Below are 13,096 nucleotides of genomic sequence, written 5' to 3'. Positions count from 1 at the left end.
CTGAGGTAAAAGTCTATAGGTGCGTTTTTTTTTTTTTTTTTTATATAGCTTCCATGGCGGGAGACTGACCGAGTATTACCCGCTCACGCAGGGCTGTCCCTCATGTCACCACCTGACAACGTCGCAAAAGCAACTCTGACAAGTCTTATGAGATTTATACTATACTATAGCTTTATTATTGAATTACATCTATACAGAGTGTTTAAATTTCATTTATAAGTAGTTACTAGCTTAAAATAGGAGAGTGAGAGAGAGAGAGAGAGGTGAACACAAATAATTACACGTGTGTCGGCGGCGATGTGACAACAGAGCTAACAGTGTGAGGTCCCAAATCGCACCACCCAAACTGCCTTCATAAAATAGAACGACTGTAGCAATGAAGGCACAGATAGAAGGATAGAAACCGTAAGAGACCAGTTTGGAAATTAAAGATGTATGCCAGACTCGATCGAAAGCCTTAGAGATATCAAGTGCAATGGCAAAGCTTTCGCCAATGTCCCGAAAGGAGGATGACCAGGAGTCTGAAGGGTAGGTGAGAAGATCGCCAGTGGAGCGTCCCTGACGAAACACATACTGACAATCAGAAAAAAGGTTGTGATAAGAAAGATGCCTTAAAATTTTTCTATTGAGTATTGACTCGAAAACTTTTGAAATACAGGACATTAAAGCAATTGGGCGATGGTTGAAGGGTTGGGAGTGGTCACCCTTCTTTGGGACTGGCTGAATGAGAGCAAACTTCCAGCAAGAAGGAAAGGTACAAGTGGACAGACAAAGGCAAAAGAGTTTGCCTAGGCAGGGTGTAAGCACAGAAGCACAGTTCTTGAGAACAACAGGAGGGACTCCATCAGGCCCATATGCCTTGTTAGTATTGAGGCTAGTGATGGCAGAAAATACATCAGTTGAAGAAATTTTAATGTCAGCCATGAGGAAGTCAGAGGGGGGAAGTGATGGAGGAACATCACCGGAATCGTCTAAGGAGGAATTGGAGGAGAAAGTCTATGTGAAGAGATCTGCTTTATCAGTAGAAGAAATAAAGTCTATGTGAAGAGATCTGCTTTATCAGTAGAAGAAATAAAGTCTATGTGAAGAGATCTGCTTTATCAGTAGAAGAAATAGCTTCCCTCCTCTTATCTACAGAGTAGATAAGAGGAGTGAAGGATGATGAGGTAAAGTTGTTAGAAAGGTTTTTGGCAAGGTGCCAGAAGGAGCGGGAAGAATTCAAGTTGGAGAGTTGAGAGCATTTAGTACGGATGAAACTATTTTTAGCAGAGCGAAGAACAAACTTAGCACGATTTCGGGCAGAAATGTAAAGATGATGTGGTTCAGGGATGGGTTGGCTCCAGTACCTTTTGTAGGCCCTCTCCTTGTTGCGGACAGCATTAGAACAAGCGTGATTAAACCAAGGCTTTCTTGTGTTAGACAAAGGATACGAGAAAGGAATTTATGCTTCCATGCCCGAGAGAATAACCTCCGTAATGCGCAAGGCACACTCAGATGGCTCCCGGCCATGGAAGCAATAATCATTCCAGGGAAAATCAAAGAAGTACTGCCTGAGGGCCTCCCAATCCGCGGCTCCAAAATGCCACAGATGATGTTTCCCTGCAGGGTCCACAGGCCGTACCGGAGTGATAGGACAGGTTAAGGTGATAAGGTTGTGATCGGAGGAGCCTGACAGAGAGAAAAGATTAACACCGTAAGCAGAAGGATTAGTTGTAAGAAAGAGGTCAGGCATGTTGGAGCTCTCTCCAAGGCGGTCTGGGATAAGGGCAGGGTGCTGTACAAGCTGCTCTAGGTCATTACGGATAGAAAAGATGTAGGCTTGTTCACCAGGTGGATCAGTGAAAGGAGAGGAGAGGCAAAGGCTTGCAGAGTGTTACAAGCTGTGGATATAGGTTCTGAAGGGAGAAGGTGATACGCAATTTTTGAAGGGTCTCGACGACCATCTAGTGTCTTAGCCCCTGGAACGAGATTTCATCAGTTTCATTTTACTCTTAAGTGCTTCCTGACAACAATATTAATATAATGAAAACACGGCAAATGCGAAAGGTCCATTAATGTGGTTTTAAATCTCTTAGTTCCAAAAGTCACTCCTAAGGCAAGCAAACTCTTTCCATAGCAACAGCAATTACCCAGTAATTAGGTCATCTGACTCAAGGGGTTAACCACTGATTGATCCCTCCCTCAGGTTCAACGAGTGCTACGGGTCAATGGGCCTACTAGACTACCTGCACGGCACCGACATCAAGTTCCGACGGTCACTGAGGTTCCTTCACTTCCGCAACTCCGACGCTCGCTACCAGCGCCAAAATACACTGGTAGAAGTTGAGAAGAATGACTGAGCAGCGAGCCAAGAAGGGGAAGGAACTTATTTGTACACCCAGTACAACATAGTCGTCGTTATTTTAGTTTGGCTGTGTGCGCAAAAGGTCGATTTTTTTTAATTAATTTTTTTTTTTTTGCCTTAAGCTACATAGCTGGTCCAGGATTAAAATTTATGTGGAAGAATTATATCTCCATAATTAGAGGAAACTTCTTTATTGAAATAGATTACAGGTCCTGCCAATTATGAAGAGTGGCTTCGAAGGTAATATGGGCTTTCCACTCATTTATTTTCTCCTTATGAATTTGTAATGAAATGTCAGAAATATAAGCTGATGGCCCTTCCCGACTAAGCATATGAGAGGAATTAAATTTTTACCACCGTTCTCAAGAGTCCAGGATGGTCTCCGCACAGCTACGGTTCAGTGACATATTTCTGTGCCAATTGTTATGATAAGTAATAAACATACAAGAATATACTATCACAAGATTTGTGTGTTTGTATGGCTTGACCTTTACCTAAAAAATTCTTCAGTTGATTAAAATGAAATCGTTTGGGGTAACTGTCTAGCTATCACTCAAGTTTGAGGCGAATTGGTGATGGAATAAAGGAATGGCACGAAACTGTAGAGAGGTATTAAGAAAGATAAAGGAAGAATGACGCTCAGCACATACAGTGTGTCCCTGTAATTGTGCGGTGATGTAACAAAGTCTTCCATATATATAAAATGACTTCATATCATTCCTTTAAGAGATCACGCATTTTTCTAGTTTATTATTGCTACTGACAAACTTGATCTTCATTTTTTTCATTCATTGCCAGACGCCATGTATCCCAAACGGGGTGGCCAAGGGCTTAGAGTTAATTGTTTTACAGGGAGGGGCACTAATCCTCCACCAACCCAACTTGACACGTAGGGAGAACGTTATGCCAACAGCATCTGGTGTTCCCAGGCGGTCACCCATCCAAGTACTAACCAGACCCAACGTTGCTTAACTTCGCTGATCGAACGGGAAGCGGTGTACTGAACGTGGTATGTTAGGACTATATTTAATGCCTTCAATAGAAAACAAAAGCTAAGATGAATAGTCTGTAGTTGGCAAATATAAATTTCGGAAATACTTGATATGTCATCTTTCTGGTGTATTTTGATCCATAATTTGAATGAACAATGATTAATAAGGTTCCACTGCCACCTATAAAAGTGATTTTCAATTACATACTAATTTTCAGCACCAGTAATATTTAAAAAAATGTTATACTTAGTACATATCTCTAAACTATAATGGCGACGTATAGTTGCGGAGAGTAATATCGGTTCACTTCTTATATCAACTAATAACGAAAACTCTTACACAGCATTTGGAAACGTTGGCTGGCCTCAGGATATTGCGTCACGGTGTTTCGAAAGTCATTGGTCGCCATCTCGTTGTTTACCGTTATGAGGTGGGTCGGTATTTATGTTCGCAACTGTACTGTAAATATTACGTTCTCGGGGTGCAGGGGATTGAGTGGGTTCTGAGCCAGCAAATCAGTTACCTAAAGAACGATATTTTGTCTTTCTACGTACATTCTGATACTCTCAATAACGGGATGGTGATGGATTACAGGAGAAACATCTTATACCACTAACACCCACACTCTTCTTTGTATATACCGATTTACATCAAAGCCAGCTTAATATTTTCAATTCAAATCCAACTGAATAGTGTACTACATATTTTACATATGTTGCTTCACAAATCACTTGGTTATTCATCTCCTGCACACAGCAAATTACACGTGAGCTCGAAAAGGGAGAGCGGGTGATATGTTCTGATGCACCTGTGTGTGTGTGTGTGTGTGTGTGTGTGTGTGTGTGTGCTTAGCTAACTGTACCTAACTGTTCTTACCTAATTGTATCTTTACAGGAATGAGTCGTGCTCGTACTCTCCCGTGTATTAAACCATTTTTATCATGGTTTTGGCAACACTGTTTCATTCAGTAGTGGATTCCACTGATCAATCGCCCTATTTGGGAAACTGCATTTTCTTACGTCTTTGTCACCTCTCTTTTTAATTTTTTTTTTCTTCAGTGTCCTCTTTCTGATACCTCCCCATAGGTTATATGCTCACTGGTGTTTATTTTCTCTTTCCTTGAGATGCATTTATATAGAGTAATCATGCCTCCACTTATTCTTCTCTCTTGTAACGTTGGTGGGTTCAGCTTTTCTAGTCTTTCTTCATATCTTAGATCCTTTAACGGCGGGCTACTTTCCAATTTTACATCCGTGTGGGACGGAGTATTTTGGAAAAAATTAAGTGTTATGAAAGCAGGCAAAACCTGCATAAATGGATCAGAAAAGCTGAAAAAAACAAATAATTTGATATTAATCTCTTCAAATGCGCGCGGGCTGGGTGGTAGGGAGAGGCGAGTGAGAAGGGTGGTGGTGCGTCCAGGTCACGAGTGGCACGCGACTGAGAGCATGATGGCAGAGAGTCTTGTTTTCTGTGCTTATTTGTAACAGCAGCCAAAAATATATTATTTTTACATTATGTACAGTGTTCCGTGTCTTTGTGGTGCACTTTGAACACTACGCACTATATTAAATATATAATTTTTCTTATCTTACGTCTCTACAGTTATAAGCTTATGTAAATATTATATACAACTGTATATTACAACCGATCACAGGAATAGGTCTTAAGTGTGTGGTATTCTGTAAAGCATATGATACTGAGACCCACACCACACTCAGGGTACCACATAGTTTCACCTCTGCATTTACCTGGGAGTCTTGCTGAATTCTTGCACTCTTCACACCTCCTCTATTGTTTACGGTCAATTGCATCAACAGGAAGTGACTCAAGGTGGTGTCTTGAGATATATTAATATTCTAACAGGCACTGTTGCCATGTCTCCCACTTGTTTCATATAATAAGCCTGCACAATAGGAATGCGTTCTCGAACATCAATCGCCCTTTGCATGGCGAACGTTCGTGAATGTTGACCCCCCTTCAAGGGTTAATATATGCAAATCCGGTGGTATATCGGATTGCCACCACCGACAGGGTAGAGCTGGCAGGGTCCTCCAGGTCTCTATCAGGCGACTGTGCCGTCAGTGACTACTGCAAATACAATTCATGCTCTTCAGCCAAGAAGCACAGGTTCGGCCCTATGCTTCACCAGTATTCATGGTCTTAGTCTGTCTATCTATAGCCAGACGCCTCAATCCCGTAAGTGGTGGCCACAAACAAATCGCCTCCACATCGCCCTGTCACCCGCCATTTCACTGCCCTGCACACAGCTCACACTCCCACCTCTCATATACCTCTCCACTCCATCCCTCCATTTCATCCTTGGCCTCCCCCTCCCTCCACCTCACTCACATCCACTCTCCTCATCAGTCTCTCGCTCTCCATCCTCTCCACATGGCCACATGGTCTTAGTACCAGTTTGAATTCAGTTCACTTTTTTCTTCAATCAGTATCCCCTCTAACCCTGTTCCTTACAGAATCCCAAATCTCATCCTCTGCTGAAATATCCCCATTTTCTATTCCTGGTTACCACCTCCTCACAAACTTCAGTAACAAGGGTGGCACCTCTTGTTATATCAAATCTGAATTAGCAGTTGACACTGTTTTGAACTTCACTTCAACTAACTTTGATTATTCACTGTATACACTATCTAAACATTACCAAATATATCTGTGCAGTCTACCGCTCCCCAAAGGCTTCTTCAGACTTCATTTTATTTGACTCAATATCCACTGAGCTGACTAACCTTAACCTCACCCTTATCACTGAAATTGCCGTTTTGGGTGTTTTTAACGTACATAATGTAAAATGGTTATCACATTCTGCCAGGACTGACGATACTGGTCTAGAATGCGAGGTGTTTGCAGAATCATTTGATCTCACGCAGTTGATCAAGCAGCCAACCAGAATACCAGATAATCCTGACCATAATGCCTATCTCTGATCTATTCTTGACAAATAATCCAGATCCGTACAGGGTAGAAGTACTTACTGTCACCACTTGGATCCTCCGACCACAATCTCATCAAAGCCTCATTCGTCAATTCCCCCAAATCTTCCTATTTTGAACCTGTCAGGGTGACCCGATGGCACTTTGATTGGGCAGACTGGGATGGATTCAGAAATTATCTTGCTGACATTCCGTGGCAGTCTTTCTCCTCTAGTCACATCAATCCTACCCAGTCCCACATTAATGTCTTAATACAAGGTGGTATGGAAATGTTCATAGGAAGTAACAGTTCACTAAAAGATCAGACTCCCCAAAATGTTATGATAGCAATTGTGCCTGAGCAACGGCCCAAAAGTCAGCATATAAGACTTACCTAAAACAAAGAAAAACATCTGAATCACTAAGTTAATTTTTAATTGCTAGAAACCATGCAAAAACAGTAATAAATCTTGCTAAGTCAAACATTCTTCACAACCAAGCATCCGAACTACTAAACAACCCTAATGACAAGAGAATATTCTGGTAAACTCTCAGTTCTTTCAATAATAACTTTAACAAGTCGTCACCCATCCTCCCACTAAAATCTTCAGATTGTAACATTACAAATGACCTGCGTAGTAAAGAAAATATCCATGCCAGTACATTTGCCAGAATTTTTACGTTATAGGAAGACAGCCACAACGTCCCAGTACTGGAACTTGACCCTCCCGAAATTGCTCCACTTAAAAAACAGACTATATACGTAAAATCCATCCTAGACAATTTACCCACCAACAAAGCTCCAGGATCAGACAGAAATCCTCCAACTGTTCTGAAAGCGTGTTCCCCAGATCTTGTCCTGTTCTAGCTAAATTATTCAGACTATGCATACCGGTACGTACTTCTTCATTCCCTAATTCTTGGAAAGAAGCCAATATCCATTCAGTTCCGAAGAAAGGAAGTTCCTCTGACCCCTCTGATTACAGACCAAAAAGCTGTGACAACCCCTCTTGAAAAAGTTTTTGAAATCGTAATCAGTAAGCACATAGTTACACATCTTGAATCCAATAACTTAATTAGTGATAGACGATATGGTATTCACCACAAAAGATTCACCGCTGATATGCTTCATCTCCTGACTCACACCATCCATCAAACAATTGACCAACATAGAGAAACTCATGCAGTGGCCCTTGATGTTTCTAAAGCTTTTGGCAGTGTGGGGCACCATTCCCTGCTATCCAAACTCTCTTCTCTGGACTAAGTCTTTGTTCCTCTGATTTCTCATATCTTAGTGACAGAAAGATAAGGGTAACAGTAGATGAAGTATATTCCAATTTCCACTCAGCTAATGCTGACGTGCCACAGAAATCAGTTCTGGCTCCAACCCTATTCCCAATTCGTGTTGATGATCTCTTATCTGTCACCCATAATCCCATCTATTAACATGCAGATGACTCAACGCTTCACAGTTCATTCACATTTAAACGCCCATTCACGAAGTTTATTATCTCTGACTCACAACTCAGTACAGCCATCTCCATAAATCAAAACTCATCTATGATTACTGAATGGGGACAAAATAACCTTGTCTCATTTAATGCTTGTAAAACCAAACATATACAGTTTACTAATAAACAGGTATTGCCAGATTCCCATATTACCTTCAAAGCTACTATTATCCCAGTCTCCAAATGATTTGAAATTCTCGGTGTTTCACTTAATAATGACCTCAGCTGGACCTCTTATGTCAGATCACTTGCTGAAACCGTTAAAGGGGGGTACGGTGGCTCAGTGGTAGAGCATCAAGCTCGTAATCGGGGGATTGCGAGTTCGACCCTCACCGTGGACTGCCGTGCTGGGAGTGGTAGCGCGCTCCTGTAACCTAGTGGAACTATATGATCCAATGCAGGGTCTAGCTCGGGGGAATGCCATTATCTCCCATTTTTGCTGAAACTACCTCAAAGAAACTTGGACTATTGTACAGAGTTTGTAGCTTCTTCACCAACAGGCAGTTGGCTGTAGTTTATACGAGTCATGTGCGCTGTCAGCATGAATATTCCTCACCCTCTTGTAGTGGATGTGGGCAGGTTGCACTAAACCAACTAGACAAAATTCAGAACAAAGCTGTTAGAATTATTAATAACACTGCTGTTACAAATACACTACCTCCCCTACAGGTAAGAAGGAATGTTGCCTCCCATGCATTATTTACAGATACTTTTATGGCAAATGCTCAGGCGAAGTTGCGTCCATTGTGCCACCTCTCCATGCCTACCCCTGTGCTACACATGCGTCTGTTAGCGCTCATGGCTGGAATGTCACACTGCCATATTGCAGAACTTCCACCTATCAGAAGTTTTTTATTCCACGAATTGCATCTCTTTGGAACTCGCTTCCCCAGAGTTGTTTCCCGCTGAACTTCATCCTACAACTCTTCAAGTCCAACTGTTACAGATTTTTTATGAATGGAAGACAGCAGTAATCTCGTGTATGGATTAATTCTTTTATTCATTTGTTTTTCCTTCCTCTGTTCTGTTATTTAAAATATACATTATTACACACACACACACACACACACACACATACTGTGTATATATATATATATATATATATATATATATATATATATATATATATATATATATATACAATAACACGTGGTTGAGTAACACGTTTTTGTTCTAACGCGGTCAGCATAATGAGACAAGTCTTGTCAACACGCGGAAAAACTCGAGCTCACGCGGGAAGTCAGCTAGCCTGGCGACTAAATTTGAAAGTCGCGCGCTATGACGTCACCCTCTAAACTCTGGGTACTTTTCCTGGGCGCATAGTTCCATTCTGTATGGGTATTGATCTCAATACCACACCCAGCCACCTAAGCCAAGCAGCCCTAGTGGGATAGGTTAGGTGTTAGGTTGAAAAAATTTTGCCTGGGAACACTGAGCATAATTTTGAGAAAAGCCTATGGTTAGTTTTGAAACAACTGGACGAGCATCGTTCCTGGCTGAGGGTTCCCGGTGGTGAGATGAACAGGCATAAAGAATGGAAATATGCTTCATGGGCACACTCAAGGCCAAATGGTTAGACAAAATTTATGAGTTTCGCAATTTCAGGGGACGAAATGGAACGAAAATGTATGCTAATCAGGAAAAAAAAAAAAAAAAATCCATGTGTTCTCGTGAGTTAGGGTTCAGTTCCACATTCTTCATTCGATTTCATGCTTCCCAACACATTTCGGACCAACTGGGCTTGTGGTTATCAGTCCTTTCTCATGCCTCACCTATCTTACCCACTCATAATGGGTTTTGCAGTTTTAAGGGACGAAATGGAATGAAAATGTGACGAAATGGAATGAAAATGTTTGCTAGACAAAAAGTTACTCTTTTATCTATGTGTTCTTGTAAATTAGCGTTCAGTTCTACATTCTTCGTTCGATTTAGTGCTTCCCAACACATTTCCAACTAACTGAGCTTACGGTTATGTCCTTTCTCGCGCCTCGCCTAATTCTACCCCACACTCATACTGGGTTTCACAGTTTTAGGGGACGAAATGGAACGAAAATGTTTCCTAATTAAAACAAAAAAAACTTTCATCCATGGGTTCTCGTAAGTTAGTGTTCAGTTCCACATTTTCGTTCGAATTCGTGCTTCCCAACACGTTTCGGACCGACTGAGCATACGGCTATAAAATCCTTTCTCGCATCTCACTGACTTTACCTCACGGTCATATGAGTTTCGCAGTTTTAGGGGACTAAACTGAATGAAAATGTTTGCTAATCAGAATGGTTAGTAATGGCATGTGATAGGCATTCATGGGCGAATGCTTTGGATGTCCTTTACTACATAATGCAGTACAACCAAAGCTGGCCCAGCTAACGAGATACGGCGTCTAGACTACTGTGGGTCACGGGTGTTGGAAAAAGAAAAAAAAGGTTTTACTTATACCTCTGACTGTCGTGTTTAGAAATATACCAATGACGCATTATTGAGGAGGCAGGTACAGTAAGAGAGATTATAGCTGAATATCGATTGCCGCATTTACCTTGAGACTGATTTGTGTGCAAAACAGCCAGTCCAAAGATAACTCGGATACTGAGACAAGGCATCGACAGTCATGGTTGCATTGTATGATAGATGAGCAGGAGGGGGAGTGGGAAGGAAGAACCCTGAATATCGATATGCGTCGTTTGTAGCCAAGTTATACTGTGTGTAGAACGTTGCCTAGCATTGGTGTCCCATTAACTGAGCTTTATGTCCACAAGGTCTGATGCACGGTGGTAGATGTGACTGATGCAGCACCGTATCACCAGTCCAAACTATCCATCACAAAACCAGAAGGTGCAAGTGGCCTTAACCACTTAGCGTCGATAAGTTTCACTGAGGAAAATGAAACTGCCTATGGATCCTTGTGATCGATTAAGAAATTCTGTATTTCCTGTGAAATGTTAATCGTGATTGTTGTAAATCTTGTGTGTGTGTGTGTGTGTGTGATTTTGTAGCTTCAGCTAACACTGTGAAATCGCCTGATGTTAGCCAAAATACTATTCGAACTTAGGAACTCACATCCAAGGAATTAAAGAGAGATACATCTTGACTTAATGAAGGAAGAACATCTTGACTACTCTAACTCTTTCAAGGTCAGGAAATCTCTATTATTTATTCCAGGTAAAACTTAGTGTTGAATAAAAAAAAAAAAAAAAAAGAGAGGTTTACCTATTGTCACGTCAGACTCGAACAAGAAAAATGTGAAGGAAGAGGAAGAGAATTAGATGACATGGAAGAAAAAGAAGAGGAATAATTATACGAATATTTGGAGAAGTTGTTTTTTCAGAAAGAACAGAAGTATCGGCTCCACTTTTGGTGGTCAATGTTGGGGCAAACCTGGTGTATTTTCAGTGTTACCAACTTTTTCATATGGAGGAATAATTCTTTTCATCAGTGCTATTAATGGCTAAACGATATCAACACACACACACACACACACACACACACACACACACACAAGTAGATCAGGGAGGTGAACTTTATGGCATACTGCAAAGCAACAATAAGGGTAGAGGAAGCTTAACGTATAATGAATAATTCAGCTTAGAATTTCACTGAAGAGAAGAACAAGCAAGATTATGAGAGAGAGAGAGAGAGATGGTGCATGAGTACTGTAAGTACATCAGCTGTCTAACTGGTAGAACTTAGATGACATCCCTGGGTGGATTCTGGTGGTAGACTGTCATTATTCCACTTCGGCATTGTTCACCCGGTAATATAATTGGAGATATGGACAGACGGCTTCCTGTTGATCATGTTCAAGTGGAAAACTGAAAAGGGAGAATTTGGCTACTTAACAACCCTTGAGAGCCCCTGTGGTACAATGGTATGGTGTGCGTCACGCACGCCGGTGGACGCTGGTTCGCCTCCCGCCAGAGTTGTAAAAACTTCGGGAAGTGTTCACCGAGCCACTTGCTGCTTTGGTGGACATAAGAGGTGCTGTGGTTGAGCCAATGTCTCATACTAGTATGCTTGCATCCAGTAGGCTTAAGGTGGGCCGATTACACTTGGTTCACAGACTACACACACATCCAAAGCCACTCCAACATTACAATTACACTCAAAAGCACTTCTCACCCTACATAAAGTCTCTCCTAGACAGCCTAAGCCACTGGGTAGAGATACATTGGCTGTATCGTCCCTGCTTCGGTAGCGATAGGCCGGTCCTGCAGTAGACCTCAACGGCTGCTGCTGATGATGATGATGAACAACCCTCATCCAGTTGATCGGAATAAACATAACATTTGTTCAGGTTAGGGGAAGGTCACAGAAAACTATGATTATTATAGAACTAGTGATACAATACGAGCAAGAGATGTGACAGCTTATATATTAAATACCAAAGACGAAATAACTAAATATTAACATCTATTAAAAACTATACTTGTCATACTATTCCAATATAAATAATACACATCATGAATAGTATGAAAATTTATGATTGACGGTTTGGCAAAAACCATACGAACAAGTGTAAACAGTAAAAGCACACGTAAATCCATCCTTAAGAGTTTTTTAATGGACTTATGATGCAGTAATAACTATACTATAATCATGGTATTAGTGTTCGTGGATGTATTTTTTTTTTTAATACTTTTTACATTACAATGGCTCTTTCTGTAGGATATAAATATAATTGTGGGGATGGTTTCCCTTGTGGTTAATTTATTGGCTCGACAGTCTTCCTGTGATTTTTTTTTCCACACTCCCAATCCTGTCTTCGTAAATATTTTATAAAATGTATATTTCATATATGTTTCAGTTATTTTCTAACCTTCATTAGGAAGTTGCTGTGGTTTGTGCAAACATTAAACATAGAAAAGCGTTGTAGTAGTGAAGGCATTAATAAAGGCTGTGACCTAGTCCTGTAGGCATATTATAACACAATACTATATGTAACTACTGTATATAGCTATAGGTAACAATATGTAGAACAGGTAGTTATGCCTAAGTCCTCCAGGAAGAGTTAAAGAACACATCCCCTTTCCTGGACGAACCAGGAATGTCAGCTCACATAATGTATATCTGCAACCCTTGTTGTCCCAGACCATCATGACTTCTTAACCATATGATGTATCAAACTTCCTCGTAGGCCAGACGAACAAGAATTTCATGATGTATCCAAACACGTGGAGTAACCAGCCCTAGTCAGTTAGTCCACGTGATAGCAAATATACCACACACATCCTCCCCATGCTCTGTGTAATGTCAGAGAGATTCCCTTCAGAGCAGAAGGGGGTTAGAGAGAGAAAGGGGTGAGAAGGCTGGTGAGAAGGCCCAGTG

The 13,096-nt window shown here is 41.2% G+C and overlaps 1 pseudogene; it reads right to left on the bottom strand.

The window, feature by feature from the left end:
- Positions 1-3,248: 3,248 nt before the first annotated feature.
- On the bottom strand, positions 3,249-3,363 carry LOC145396424 (5S ribosomal RNA; annotated as a pseudogene).
- Positions 3,364-13,096: the final 9,733 nt, after the last annotated feature.

Source organism: Coenobita brevimanus, chromosome 37 (genome assembly GCF_032717465.1).
Source record: "Coenobita brevimanus isolate Jiangsu-jjx chromosome 37, ASM3271746v2, whole genome shotgun sequence".
NCBI classification, from domain to species: Eukaryota; Metazoa; Arthropoda; class Malacostraca; order Decapoda; family Coenobitidae; genus Coenobita; species Coenobita brevimanus.
Note: the sequence above shows the minus strand (reverse complement) of the source record. Positions and strands in the feature narration are given on the sequence as shown.